Source organism: Ascaphus truei, chromosome 15 (assembly GCF_040206685.1).
Source record: "Ascaphus truei isolate aAscTru1 chromosome 15, aAscTru1.hap1, whole genome shotgun sequence".
NCBI lineage: Eukaryota > Metazoa > Chordata > Amphibia > Anura > Ascaphidae > Ascaphus > Ascaphus truei.
In genome coordinates, this window is record NC_134497.1 from 42,434,141 (window position 1) to 42,448,114 (window position 13,974).

A 13,974-nucleotide genomic window follows, 5' to 3' on the forward strand; every position below is an offset into this window, starting at 1 on the left:
GGGGGAGAGTGATGTGAGGTGCAGGGGGAGAGTTATGTTACAGTAGGTGCAGGGAGGGAGAGTTATGTTACAGTAGGTGCAGGGAGGGAGAGTTATGTTAGGTACAGCTCTCCCTTTCCCAGCTGTTACCCCCAGAGCCCGCTCTCCTTTCCCAGGCGCTCTCCCTTCCCCGACTCTTCCCCCCAGAGCCCGCTCTACTTTCCCCGGCGCTCTCCCTTCCCCGGCGGTCCCTCCCGACCAGAGCACTCGCCCCCTTCCCCAGCACTCTCCCTTCCGCAGCTCTTCCACCCAGAGCACGCTCCCAGGGGGGTGGGAGAGACATGCAGGGGGAGAGAGATGCGAGATGCCACCCACTAACCCACCCACCCAGTCACTAACCCACCCACCAACCTACCCACTAACCCACCCACCCAGTCACTAACCCACCCACAGTCACTAACCCCCCACCCAGTCACTAACCCACCCACAAACCCACCCAGTCACTAAAACTCAGTCACTCAGTCACCCACTCAGTCACCCACCCACCCACTCAGTCACTCAGTCACCCACCCACCCACTCAGTCACTCAGTCACCAACTCAGTCACCCACCCACTCAGTCACCCACTCAGTCACCCACCCACTCAGTCACTCAATCACCCACTCACCCACCCACTCAGTCACTCAGTCACAAACTCAGTCACCCTCCCACTCAGTCACTCACTCACCACCCACTCACTCAGTCACCCACCCACCCACTCAGTCACTCAGTCACCCACCCACTCAGTCACCCACTCAGTCACCCACCCACTCACCCACCCACTCAGTCACTCAGTCACCAACTCAGTTACCCTCCCACTCACTCAGTCACCCACCCACTCACTCAGTCACCCACTCAGTCACCCACCCACCCACTCAGTCACCAACTCAGTCACCCACCCACTCAGTCACCCACTCAGTCACCCACCCACCCACTCAGTCACTCAATCACCCACCCACTCACCCACCCACTCAGTCACTCAGTCACAAACTCAGTCACCCTCCCACTCAGTCACTCAGTCACCCACTCACTCAGTCACCCACCCACCCACTCAGTCACTCAGTCACCCACCCACTCAGTCACCCACTCAGTCACCCACCCACTCACCCACCCACTCAGTCACTCAGTCACCAACTCAGTCACCCTTCCACTCACTCAGTCATCCACCCACTCAGTCACCCACCCACTCACTCAGTCACCCACTCAGTCACCCACCCACCCACTCAGTCACTCAGTCACCCACCCACTCAGTCACTCAGTCACCCTGTCTCTCAGTCACCCACTCAGTCACCCACCCACTGTGATTTGAGGTGGGGTGCCCTACTCCTTTTTGGAGTTTGTCCTGGGCCCTATGATTTATGTTGGTGGCCCTGCTCCCGCCTCCACCGCAGCGGACAGCCCGCCCCACAGTAAGTCAGCTGAAGCCACCAACCCCCGTCACACACTGCACACAAAGTAAGCCGCCGCAGAGATACCCGCCCGCCCCCGCAGTGCGCCGTCGCCCCCGTCAAAACCCCCCCGCCTGCACCCTCATTGAGTCGCCGCCGCACAGCCCTCCCGCCCCCCCCAGTGAGCCACCATTGGCGAGCTCTTAAGGAGGGGGGGGGGAATCGCTACAAAAAGTGACCGCCCACCCAGTGACCCACCACCGCTGAGCTCCGAAAGAGGGGTGATTACAACCCTCCCGCCCGCCACTCCAGTGAGCCGCCGCCGAGCTCAGAAGGGAGAGGGGGGGGGGGGGGGGAATTGGAGATGTAAAGGGGGGGGGGGGGGAACGCAGCTGTGAAGGGGGGGCCTGACCTGTGATGGAGGGGATTCGCACATGTGAACAATGGGGGGGGGAACACAGTTGTGAAAGGGGGGAGACTGGAGCTGTGAGAGGGGGGGACAGGAGCTGTGAAGGGAGGGGGGGTACAGGAGCTGTGCAGGGGGGGACAGGAGCTGTAGGGGGGAGGAACAGCTGGGGACAGAGGGGGGAACATACCTGTCATGGGTGGGGGGGAAATCACTGATGTGAAGGGGGGGGGGAAATGGAGCTGTGATGGGGGGGGCCCCGAGCTGTGAAAGTGGAGGGAGTCACACATGTGAATGCAGAGGGGGAACACAACTGTGAAGGGGAGGGACAAGAGTTATGAAGGGGGGGACAGGAGCTGTGAAGGGGGACAGGAGCTGTGAAGGGGGAGGAACAGAGCTGTGAAGGGGGGAATGGAAGTGTGAATGGGGGGGGACCGGAGCTGTGGAGGGGGGGCCCAGCTGTGAACAGGGGGTGGGCGCATTCATGTGCAGGGGGTGCCCAGATTGCTGTCAACGGGGAAGAAACAGATAGGAGGGAGAAAGGGGAAGGGGGGGAGAAAGGGGAAGGGGGGGAGAAAGGGGAAGGGGGGGAGAAAGGGGAAGGGGGGGAGAAAGGGGAAGGAGGGGGGATAAAGGGGAAGGGGGGGGATAAAGGGGAAGGGGGGGATAAAGGGGAAGGGGGGGGAGAAAGGGGAGGGGGGGGGGAGAAAGGGGAAGGGGGGGGAGAAAGGGGAAGGGGGGGGAGAAAGGGGAAGGGGGGGAGAAAGGGGAAGGGGGGGGAGAAAGGGGAAGGGGGGGGAGAAAGGGGAAGGGGGGGAGAAAGGGGAAGGGGGGGAGAAAGGGGAAGGGGGGGGAGAAAGGGGAAGGGGGGGGGAGAAAGGGAAGGGGGGGAGAAAGGGGAAGGGGGGGGGAGAAAGGGGAAGGGGGGGGGGAGAAAGGGGAAGGGGGGGGAGAAAGGGGAAGGGGGGGAGGGGAAGGGGGGGGAGAAAGGGGAAGGGGGGGAGAAAGGGGAAGGGGGGGGAGAAAGGGGAAAGGGGGGGGAGAAAGGGGAAGGGGGGGAGAAAGGGGAAGGGGGGGGGAGAAAGGGGAAGGGGGGGAGAAAGGGGAAGGGGGGGGAGAATGGGAAAGGGGGGGGAGAAAGGGGTAGGGGGGAGAAAGGGGAAGGGGGGGGGGAGAAAGGGGAAGGGGGGGGAGAAAGGGGAAGGGGGGGGAGAAAGGGGAAGGGGGGGGGAGAAAGGGGAAGGGGGGGGGAGAAAGGGGAAGGGGGGGGGAGAAAGGGGAAGGGGGGGGAGAAAGGGGAAGGGGGGGGGAGAAAGGGGAAGGGGGGAGAAAGGGGAAGGGGGGGGGAGAAAGGGGAAGGGGGGGGGAGAAAGGGTAAGGGGGGGGGAGAAAGGGGAAGTGGGGGGAGAAAGGGGAAGGGGGGGAGAAAGGGAAAGGGGGGGGAGAAAGGGGAAGGGGGGAGAGAGGGAAAGGGGGAGAGAGAGAGGGCAATGGAGATAGATGGCAATGAGGAGAGCGAGACAGGGGGGAGCGAAGAGAGAGGGGGAGCAGGAAAATTCAATCCCGGGCAAAGCCGGGTATATCAGCTAGTTATATATATATACATATATATAACATACATATATACATACATACATATACATCTCTGTTTCTGCCCCCACCCTAATCCCCACCCTCCCCTCCCGCCACAGCACAGTTTTTTTTGTTTCAATTTTTTATTGTGTTTTCAAAACAAAGAAAGACAGAATATAAAAATACTCAGGGTACATAATTAAGTAATAATCCCTGAAGAACGGCATTACTGGCCAATAATCCCTGGCGTGGCGCCAACCTAGCGGTGGGAAAACATGAAATCTCTTGGAGTGCACAACTTCCTTGAAAAGGATGAAATCACCATTTAACCCTTTGGGTGCCCTTTTGATGTAGCTGCTATGTCACCGCGTCTGGCCCCATGATGTAATAGCTACGTCATAGTAATCCTGCTGGTTTTCCTAGGGGAGATGTCATTCTGTGCTCCTGTGCAGAGCAGGACGGATCTATCACTACGTGGGATAGAAGGGAGGGGGACTCTGTCATCAGTGAGGGAGCGATCACGTGACCCCCCTGGCACACAAAGGGTTAAAATAACTGTTTGATGGGGCATGGCCAGGACTCTGAGCTGAGCAGATGCAGGTCGGCTCAGCTCCTAAACAAAGAAGCTAATCTGAGCATAAATTTGCCTAATAGAGGCCATTTCCGAGATCCAACTGCAGGGGATGGGACCAAGGAAACTGCAAACGTCCTGTTGCTGGTCCCTGAGACCTTCCTGTAGGCGAGTGGCTGCTCGGGAAAACTCGGGAGAGCTATAGTCTGTGGGACGCCCAAGATGGCTGTCGGTTACGCGCGGCCTCGCTGATCGAAGACTCGCCAATTGTTCCGGTGCCAGCGGGAAGAACCCACCGAGATAGAACCTCCCCAAACCGGCAATCATGCTCGGACGGGATCTGGTGCCCTTGCAGGTTAGCCTGGCGGGCGAGCAAGAGACGGAGAACTGAGAGCTGGAATCGCGGCTAACAGTGAGTGGGTGGAAGCTGAGGGGGAGGCAGGAGTCAGATAACTAAATGGAGGGGGGATGCGGATTGGGAATCCCCGCTTCGGTGCTATAGAGGGCAACCGGCAGTCGGCTGCTGGCCAGTGCGGTAGCTGGGAAGCCCCGGAGTGGAGGGACGGCCACATTGTCCTGGTGCCCCACAACACAGTCGCAGGGAAGCTCGAAATTGCCTCTCATTCCCCTTGATTGACTATTTGACCACAGCCTCTGAAGATTTCTCCACCCCCCAGTCAGTGTAAACATGCAGCAGTCGGCTAAAGAGACAGGGCCCAGGACCTCCCAGGCCCAAAACGCCAGTCAAAGGCCCCAAATAAGCAGCAGTGAGCAGTAAACTAAAATAAGTGCCAGCCTCTGACCCAAGGGGGATCACCCAGATGGCCATCTCACCCATGCACATTTTTCTCCAAAGAAACACCACAAGGTAAAGCCTACAGCATATTATCTACCTCCCACAAGGGAACATCTACCGCCCCATGTTTCATTGGGAATAAGATCAAAAGGGCGGAAGAGATAGGTAGACAAACCTACAAACACGCAGGTTGCGATACTGTGATCTCCCTTGGAGGAACATATACCCCTTTACAAAAAGTTCGGCAAGCCCAGATAAGCCCTAAACTGAGCTGACTAGGACGGCGCCCTGAGACCCAGGCTCCATAATATCCCGGGATTTATTCTAAACTTATGAGAGCTCATCGGCTCTGTGTAAGTATCTAAAAAATAAATCTCATCTTGTGCAAGTCTCATTTTGCTAACACTTGAACAGGTGACCACAAGGAGTCACTATAAGCCCTATAAATTGCACTCTAAAGTTACAGTATCCAAATATGGACACTGTTAGGTTGGAAAATATATAATTAATAGGACCAAAAGGAGGGTCCACTGACCCTTAGACAACAGACATAGGAAATTAAAATCCCCAGTGGGAGAGACGGCTAAGTGTAGGGATGAGCTGGTGTCTATATGCACACTGCTCAGGTAGGAACAAATGTCCTATACGGATATAAGGTGTATACACTAATCAATATTTCCCGGTATATTACGCCTGACGCACACCAGGAGAGACGGCTTGTTTGTGTGGGGATATGAAGATAAGGTAGTATAGTGGCAGACAGCAATATAGCCACAATTTCCCTCACAACATACCAATACAGGTATTGAGGCGCAGTAAACACCAGCTGCGTCATGCTTGGTTTATCCACTACGTGACGATGTCTGCATACTGAGGATTATTATCTCCTCAGTTACTCTGTATGTATATGTATATACAGGCATACCTCTCTGGTTACTATCCAGGTAGTCACTGTCTGTGTGACATTTATCTGTTTTGGTTACTCTTATATACCGGGAAATATTGATTCGTGTCTAAGTTTCCCCTCTCTGGTGGCAATTTATTTATTTTTATTTATAAAAATGTTTTACCAGGAAGTAACACATTGAGAGATACCTCTCGTTTTCAAGTATGTCCTGGGCACATAGTTATAAAAAATACATGGTTACAATAAAAGAACAGGGTTATACAGTGAATTCACAGACATTTCATGGACAGATAAAGTAGGAAAATTGGGTACAGGGGATACAGGGCTTGTGAGTTTCTGATAGAAATAGAGCAGCTTTAACATCAACTAACATCACCGAACGGCAGCAAACGGCTCGCGCCCTTTGGCTGCCCTTCGGCTGCGCCAAAGGCTATGCGCCTTTGGGGCAACGCAGATGTACGCTGGAGTGAACAAAAAGATCTTTCCTTTGTGTCCCCTTGGCTCATTAACATTCCAGTGGGTGGGGTTGCCGATTCATCAAAGATCAACCACATGTTAACCCTTAGCACACTGGTCCTGTGCAGAGGGGAGCAGTTCTTGGGGGGGCCCCATCAGGTTGTGCGCCTTTGGGGCAACGCGGATGTACGCTGGAGTGAACAAATTATGACTTTGCTAGCAACTATCTTGGGAGGCTAAGTCTAACAACAGTTTTGATATATAGATTGTGATATCCACCTTATACACCTAATATCCGTATAGGACATTTGTTCCTACCTGAGCAGTGTGCATATAGACACCAGCTCATCCCTACACTGAGCCGTCTCTCCCACTGGGGATTTTAATTTCCTTTGTTTACATGTTCCCTATATGTGTTTGTGTTTGTTTTTGTCATACATAGATTTATTAAAATGTTATTGTTTTTTTTGTTTTAATTGGCTTTGAGTCTGTTGTCTAAGGGTCAGTGGACCCTCCTTTTGGTCCTATTAATTATATATTTTCCAACCTAACAGTGTCCATATTTGGATACTGTAACTTTAGAGTGCAATTTATAGGGCTTATAGTGACCCCTTGTGGTCACCTGTTCATGTGTTAGCTATCTAATTTTTTCCCTGTGCACCAAGTTTTCAGCCATTCTGTACTACTAGGCAAGCGACTAGTCACTATGTGTATGTGGCAAGTCTCATTTACCATGGCTTCGAAAGGAGAAAGAACCAGAGTGAGCTTCGTGAATACTTTAAAAACCATGGTCGGCTGGGACCGCAACAGGAGGAATTGGAAGTGATCCCCTACGTGGAACACCCAGACTCGGATCCAGGGGCAGAGATTGAAACTCTCTCCACATAGAATGACTTACTCAACTTCTATAACAAAATCAAATCTCTAATGCAAACAGGAAGAGATATCCTCCCTAGGGGAACGTACTAGCTCATTAGGCTGGGGTCCATAGATAGACAGACCGTGTGGATGCGTCCGCATACCACGCGATCAGACTGCCTCAAGGTAGTGATCGCATCTATACAGCGTGCGGGTGCGTGCGCACGGGAGGGGGCGTGTGATGCGCAAAAAATCAGTTAAAACTGATTTCTTGCGCGATAGGCCGTTCACGTGAGCGGTTCACCCAATGAGGGCGAACCAGCTGCGTGACGTCACTGGCCCGCCCCTAGACATGTCCCCGAATGGCGCACGCACTAAGGCCAGGGAAAGCACCCGCTTTCCCTCAGCCTCCGTGCGCCTCCGCACGGGCGAAGTGTTTATGGACACAGCCTTAGAATCCAAGGTTAACGCTACAGTCACCCGGCAATCTCTGATGGACGTTGAATTCACAGAAATGAAGTCCCAGCTCATAGATATCAAAGACAGACAGGAAGATGCAGAGAATAGAGACCGCCGTAATAATTTCCGAATCCTGGGGATTCCGGTGTCTGTAACGGACATTGAGGGATTTATGAGCAATTGGTTAATGTCAGCCCTCCCTGACTCTTCAACGGAATCTCTTACCCTGGACAGATGCCACAGAGCCCTAAGATCGAGACTTCAACCAGGAGACAGACCAAGGGACATGGTGTTGAGATTCCACTACTTTAAAACGAAGGAAACTTTTAGCATGGTGATGAGCGGTACCAGAGATCTCAAATTTCAAAATATACCCCTACAGGTCTACGCAGACCTGGAGCCATCTACACTCGCCAAAAGAAGAGAACTCACAGAGGTGATGGTGAAGCTAAGAGACCGCAATATAAGGTATAGATGGACATTTTCCTTTGGACTTTAAGTAATTAAAAATGGGAGACCTCAGACACTCAGTAACCCAGATGATGGGGAAGCTGTCCCCGAATACCTAGGCTTGAACTCCTCTTTCTCTGGATTTGAACTGAGATGCGAGAACCCTCCGACCCTGGAGCCATCTTGGTCCACGATTCCCACGAGAAGATCCTCCCACCGGCGAAAGAGATATACGAAGCAGGAACCAAACCTTAAACTGAGTTCCTGACCTATATTCCGGCCTGTAGCAATTACTGTATTATGTTTTCAGGTCCAAGTTTATATTGGTTCACTTATGGTTCTAGGAGCATAACTTAGCCGTATTTATACATTAGGCCCAGAGTTTGAAGGGGCTCCGGGTTGGAAGCCTGGATTGACGGAGTCCTGGATGTTACCCCCCAACTATATCTGTCAGTTGACCTTGAGTTATTTTTTATTTCTCTCCCACCTAGAGTTTTTTCAAAGTGCAGGTGAGCATCAGGAATGTCTCCCCAGAGATGTATCCATGGACACATTTCCCTCTATTTCATTCCTCCTGTTTTTGTTTTCTCCCCCCTGTACCTTAACCCAGATTAGCCAACAGAAAACGAGGATAACGGTTGTCCAAGGAGGCAGAGTAAAAATATAATTGTTGTGTTATCCAAGCTCCCCAGAGAGGGTCTCCATAGAAGATTAAGAAGCTCTTATATTGACCCCATATTTTAAACCATAACATTGTTTAGCAGTATTTCTATTGTTTCACTAATATGTAGTTCCTTCCCTCTCTCTTCTCCCTCCTATCTTCCCGCCCCTATCCCACCTCCCCCTGCCCCTATCCCACCTCCCCCCGCCCCTATCCCACCTTCCCCCGCCCCTATCCCACCTCCCCCCGGCCCTATCCCACCTCCCTCCGCCCCTATCCCACCTCCCCTCTGCCCCTATCCCACCTCCCCCTGCCCCTATCCCACCTCCTCCCGCCCCTATCCCACCTCCCACCGCCCCTATCCCACATCCCCCCACCCCTATCCCACCTCCCCCGCCCCTATCCCACCTCCCCCCGCCCCTATCCCACCTCCCCCCGACCCTATCCCACCTCCTCCCGCCCCTATCCCACCTTCCCCTGCCCCTATCACACCTCCTCCCGCCCCTATCCCACCTCCCCCCGCCCCTATCCCTCCTCCCCCTGGCCCTATCCCACCTCCCCCCGCCCCTATCCCACCTCCCCTCTGCCCCTATCCCACCTCCCCCCGCCCCTATCCCACCTCCCCCCGCCCCTATCCCACCTCCTCCCACCCCTATCCCACCTCCCCCTGCCCCTATCCCACCTCCCCCCGCCCCTATCCCACCTCCCCCCGCCCCTATCCCACCTCCCCCCGCCCATATCCCACCTCCTCCCGCCCCTATCCCACCTCCCCCCGCCCCTATCCCACCTCCCCTCTGCCCCTATCCCACCTCCCCCCCGCCCCTATCCCACCTCCCCCCGCCCCTATCCCACCTTCCCCGCGCCCCTATCCCACCTTCCCCGCCCCTATCCCACCTGCCCCCGCCCCTATCCCACCTCCCCCCGCCCCTATAACACCTCCCCCCGCCCCTATCCCACCTCCCCCTGCCCCTATCCCACCTCCCCCCGCCTCTATCCCACCTCCCCCCGCCCCTATCCCACCTCCCCCCGCCCCTATCCCACCTCCCCTCTGCCCCTATCCCACCTCCCCCCGCCCCTATCCCACCTCCCCCCGCCCCTATCCCACCTCCCCCCGCCCCTATCCCACCTTCCCCGCCCCTATCCCACCTGCCCCCGCCCCTATCCCACCTGCCCCCGCCCCTATCCCACCTCTCCCCGCCCCTATCCCACCTCCTCCCGCCCCTATCGCACCTTCCCCCGCCCATATCCCACCTCCCCCCGCCCCACTCCCACCTCCCCCGCCCCTATCCCACCTCCCCCGCCCCTATCCCACCTCCCCCCGCCCCTATCCCACCTCCCCCCGCCCCTATCCCACCTCCCCCCGCCTCTATCCCACCTCCCCTCTGCCCCTATCCCACCTCCCCCTGCCCCTATCCCACCTCCCCTCGCCCCTATCCCACCTCCCCCCGCCCCTATCCCACCTCCCCTCTGCCCCTATCCCACCTCCCCCCGCCCCAACATTCTCCCTAAAATGTGTTATCTATGTATATCCGGCAAGAAATGTTATTCTACTATTATGCTACTCCCCTGCCTCCTAACCCCCCTTTTTTATATATCCACCCCCCTCCCTAGCACCGCCCTTTAATGTTTTATCTCTGTATATCTCCGCTTAATAAATAATTAAAAAAATTCAAGTTAAATTTTTTTTTTAAATAACTGTTTTACTTATTTGTGTATTGTGAAAGAAATCCTGTTCTGTATTTCTCCAGGAACATTTGTGTGTTTGACTAATGAGGGCTTTATAATTACTTTGTTTTCTATGGAAATGTTATGTTTTTTTGTTTGCTAGACGGATTTTTTTAACTTGACAATTCACTACATTTAACCTATTACATATGCCCTTGTTGTTGGTTCACGTTCTTCCTAGGAGGGACTGTCCCTTTAAATACCATTTTCCTACTCTGCTTCAGTTTAAATAAATCCTGAGATTGCAATCCCATAAGAGTTTGTACAATCAGCCTTTTCTCCTTGCTAGCTATCTTAAGCGCTCCTCTCACCCCACACAAGTCTTTCCCCGTCTTAGGAATGCAGGGTCACATTTTTTTAAGCCTTATTTAACCAGAGGCAGCTGTTGACATTATGGATAACTTTAGTTGCTGTCACCTACACTAGTTTACTGGGCAGCTAATGTCACATCTATATTCTCCAGACTATTACTCTGTGGCCATTACCATCACTTATTGTCCTTCCAAAACCTCCCGAAACTACTGAAGAAACAGAAATATTCATTTAATTTATCCCTCAAACAGCTTGTCAAATTACTTCCCCAATACCCCCTCAGGAGAAGAGTTACCCGTCTCACATGGTTTCTCTTACTGTGTTTCTATTGCTGTTTGTGTTCTGTATCCCCCTTCCTCCCCACACCCTTTATTTGCCTCCCAGGTACTGATCTGCAGATGGTTATTTTTCCTTATCCACTTCCTCCTTTTTCTTTTTTACCAAACACTAGATTCACTAAAGTGCAATAGCCTCAATTACACTTTAACAGCCACTCAAGTAAATGGCAATGAGCATGTGATCACAGCAGCTCTTTGCACCTCTCCCCTCACTCCTGTCTTCTCCTCGCAGCTTTGTTCAGCACCATTGCTGCCCGAATGTTGCCTGAGGGCTGTTATACTGTATACAGCATGTGGCCGTGCGTGCACGTGCCGCATGCTTTTTGTATGTATAGTATAGAAGCTGTGAAGGTACAGTGTTTGTGTGCTTATGTGTGTTTATTTGTGTATGTATGTGTACTGCATGTATTTTAATATTTATTAAAAAAAAATAACATTGGTAGAAATAAAATATTTATTAAATTTGTGTAGATACACAAATACATACACACATACACACACACACATATACATACATACACATGCATACATATATACACACACACACACACACATATACATACATTCAGCGCCGGTAACGGCGCAAAAAGATGAATTTCCGCATCTTCGCCGCTGTCTGTTGGCTCCCCTCTCCCTGCCGTGCGCGCGCGGCCCTTAACATCTGCCAACTAAAATTAGCGCGCCCGGCGCTATAGAACGTGCCTTACACGGCCTGTTCAAACAATGTTCAGACAAATAGGGCTGAGGAGGCAATAGGAAAAAAGATGGAAGTGAGACTTCATGTGCGCTCTCACCTTTTATTCTCCTGCTTTAATTAGTATGATGTCCTCCTTCTCTAAATCAGAGCCATCACGGTCACGCTGCCTTCCTCAGTGGTATGCTTGGCATGATACCTTCTCATACTGACTCCTTTTAAGCTTTAAACAGCATTTCGTGTTTGATCATATATGTTCATGAATAGACAACAGGGCTACTAGAAGCTCCAAAAAAATAGCATAGGGTAGTGCGAAAAAAACTTGCAAAGTCCCTTGAATAATGTCAATATGTTAAATGTTAAAACAGCTGCTGTAGTGTGGCAGGAAAATCAAGCGTCGGATCCGCATAGAGTAAGGGGTGATGCATAAGCAGGGTAAGGGAACCGGACATAATATTGAGAACTGTTAGGGGTATGCATGACAGAGAGTATACAATGTTACCTCTGTATCCCCGATCCACAGTGATGTTCTCTGCCCGTTGTATCAATATCCCGTTGCTGCATGAGGCACCATCCTCTTCTGTTGTGAGAGCTGAGGAGTTCCCGAGTGCCAGGGCTGGTTGTAAGCTCCGGTCCATCCCGGAAACACTCTGTGTGTAGCTCCGCTCTGTAGGTTCCACGAGGAGATGTCTGTGGTGTGTTAGCGTTCTCCCGTGGTACTGTGCGGGGATCCCATGACGCGAACCTCCACTGCAGCTGTGCGTCGATCCAATCGGCGTGTATACGTGAGCAGGAAGAAGATTGGTTCGGACAGGCAAATCCAGAAAATATATGTTCATAACCCTGCACTTGAGCATAATGTTACACTTTTCTTACAGGGGCTGGTTCCCCTTTTTTAGTTTTAGTTTTCTTATTGAAGCCCAAACTGACATTGTTACCTCATTAGACTGTGGCTCAAGGCTTTTTCTATAGTCCAGTTTCCAAATCAGTCCAGAGCATGTTATACTCAGGTTGCTAATGGACACATTCCTGCTACATCACCTTGTAACATCAACCCCACTTTCTGTTTAGTTCCATCGGAAGAAAACTCAACTTTGTGGCACTTGTCAGAGACTTTTTAATTACAACAGTGTTTCTTTGTTTATTTTTAAGTAATAAGAAAGTAGTCACTGGTGTGGCCTGTGACTCTCATTCCTTTCAAACTGTGGTTACATACAAGTGAGCCATCGTATATACATTGCTCTCCATTAACTTCTGTTCACCTCAATAACTGTAGAGAAGAAAGAAAAGACGTCACATTATTAACAACTTGTATCTTTTTTCAGCTCTTCCTTTATAAAATAGACATTACTTTGAGACCTCACTATCTGTCCCAATTTTAGGTTTCTAAATTGTGCAAGAAACGAGGAAGAACAGAAACTTGTGGTGTTGCAGGACCACAGAGAATCTACTACAGAACCTGCACAGACCTCCCCCCACACACACAGCTCCTGGTCTGGTATGGAGATGAATATGGGAAAGAGCTTGGTATGAAGTGGGGTACGCTGTGGAAAAGTAACCCGCCAGCACTAGGTAATCAGGCATATTTTTGTTGTGTGGTTTTTACATCTCTATTGTCTTATTACTGATGTTAAATTGCAAATATTGATAGATCTGCATACACCATTACGGGTCAACTAGAACTTAAAGTAATATCACTAAACCGGACTTGAGTCAAAGGGCCGGATACATCAAGCTGCGGTAACAAAAATGCCGTATTACCGCCCATATAAAAGTGCCTTATTATTATCGTGCAATGAATCAGTGTTGCAGCGCCAAAAATGAAGGACTTTTTATCGGACAATTTAAAAGCATCGAATCCGATACAAAACAGGCATAATACTGCATTTTCAAGTAAAAACTGCCATACATCAAGTTTTGATATTTATCAGAACGGGATGAACAGCAGAAATACCGCAAATATTTTATCACCTACTCCAGGCTGGCGTTAGCCATGTCTTTCCTATGTAAATAATGGCCAATATACTGCCCATTATATACATATACAAGATAAGCTAAACCAGCATGGAATAGATGATAAAATAGTTAGTAAAATACATTACAGTACATATTAACCCCTTAGTAGTTCACGGGTCAACTAGTCATCGTTTTGCATGACTAGCTGACCACAAAGGGGATAATATAAACATTGCACTACAATACCTAGAATGGAAAGTTCTTGGTTTGTTCCGCAGGCATAGACATAACACTGCAGCTCAGATACATCAAATTCTTTTAATATCGCTCCCGGGGAAATAATGAACTAATAGGTGTTATTACCACAATTTTAAGGTGGTATATATCAAGATTGTGATAATAATTTAC

The 13,974-nt window shown here is 51.2% G+C and overlaps 1 protein-coding gene across 6 annotated transcripts in view; it reads left to right on the forward strand.

Annotated features, from left to right (window-relative positions):
• Positions 1–13,974, forward strand: part of LOC142466869 (uncharacterized) — a 129,596-nt gene that overhangs the window by 47,613 nt on the left and 68,009 nt on the right. For all 6 annotated transcript variants that reach the window (XM_075572409.1, XM_075572411.1, XM_075572413.1 and 3 more), the window contains one exon: positions 12,993–13,182. The gene's annotated coding sequence lies outside the window, so the exon portion shown is untranslated. The remainder of the gene's footprint in view (positions 1–12,992; positions 13,183–13,974) is intronic.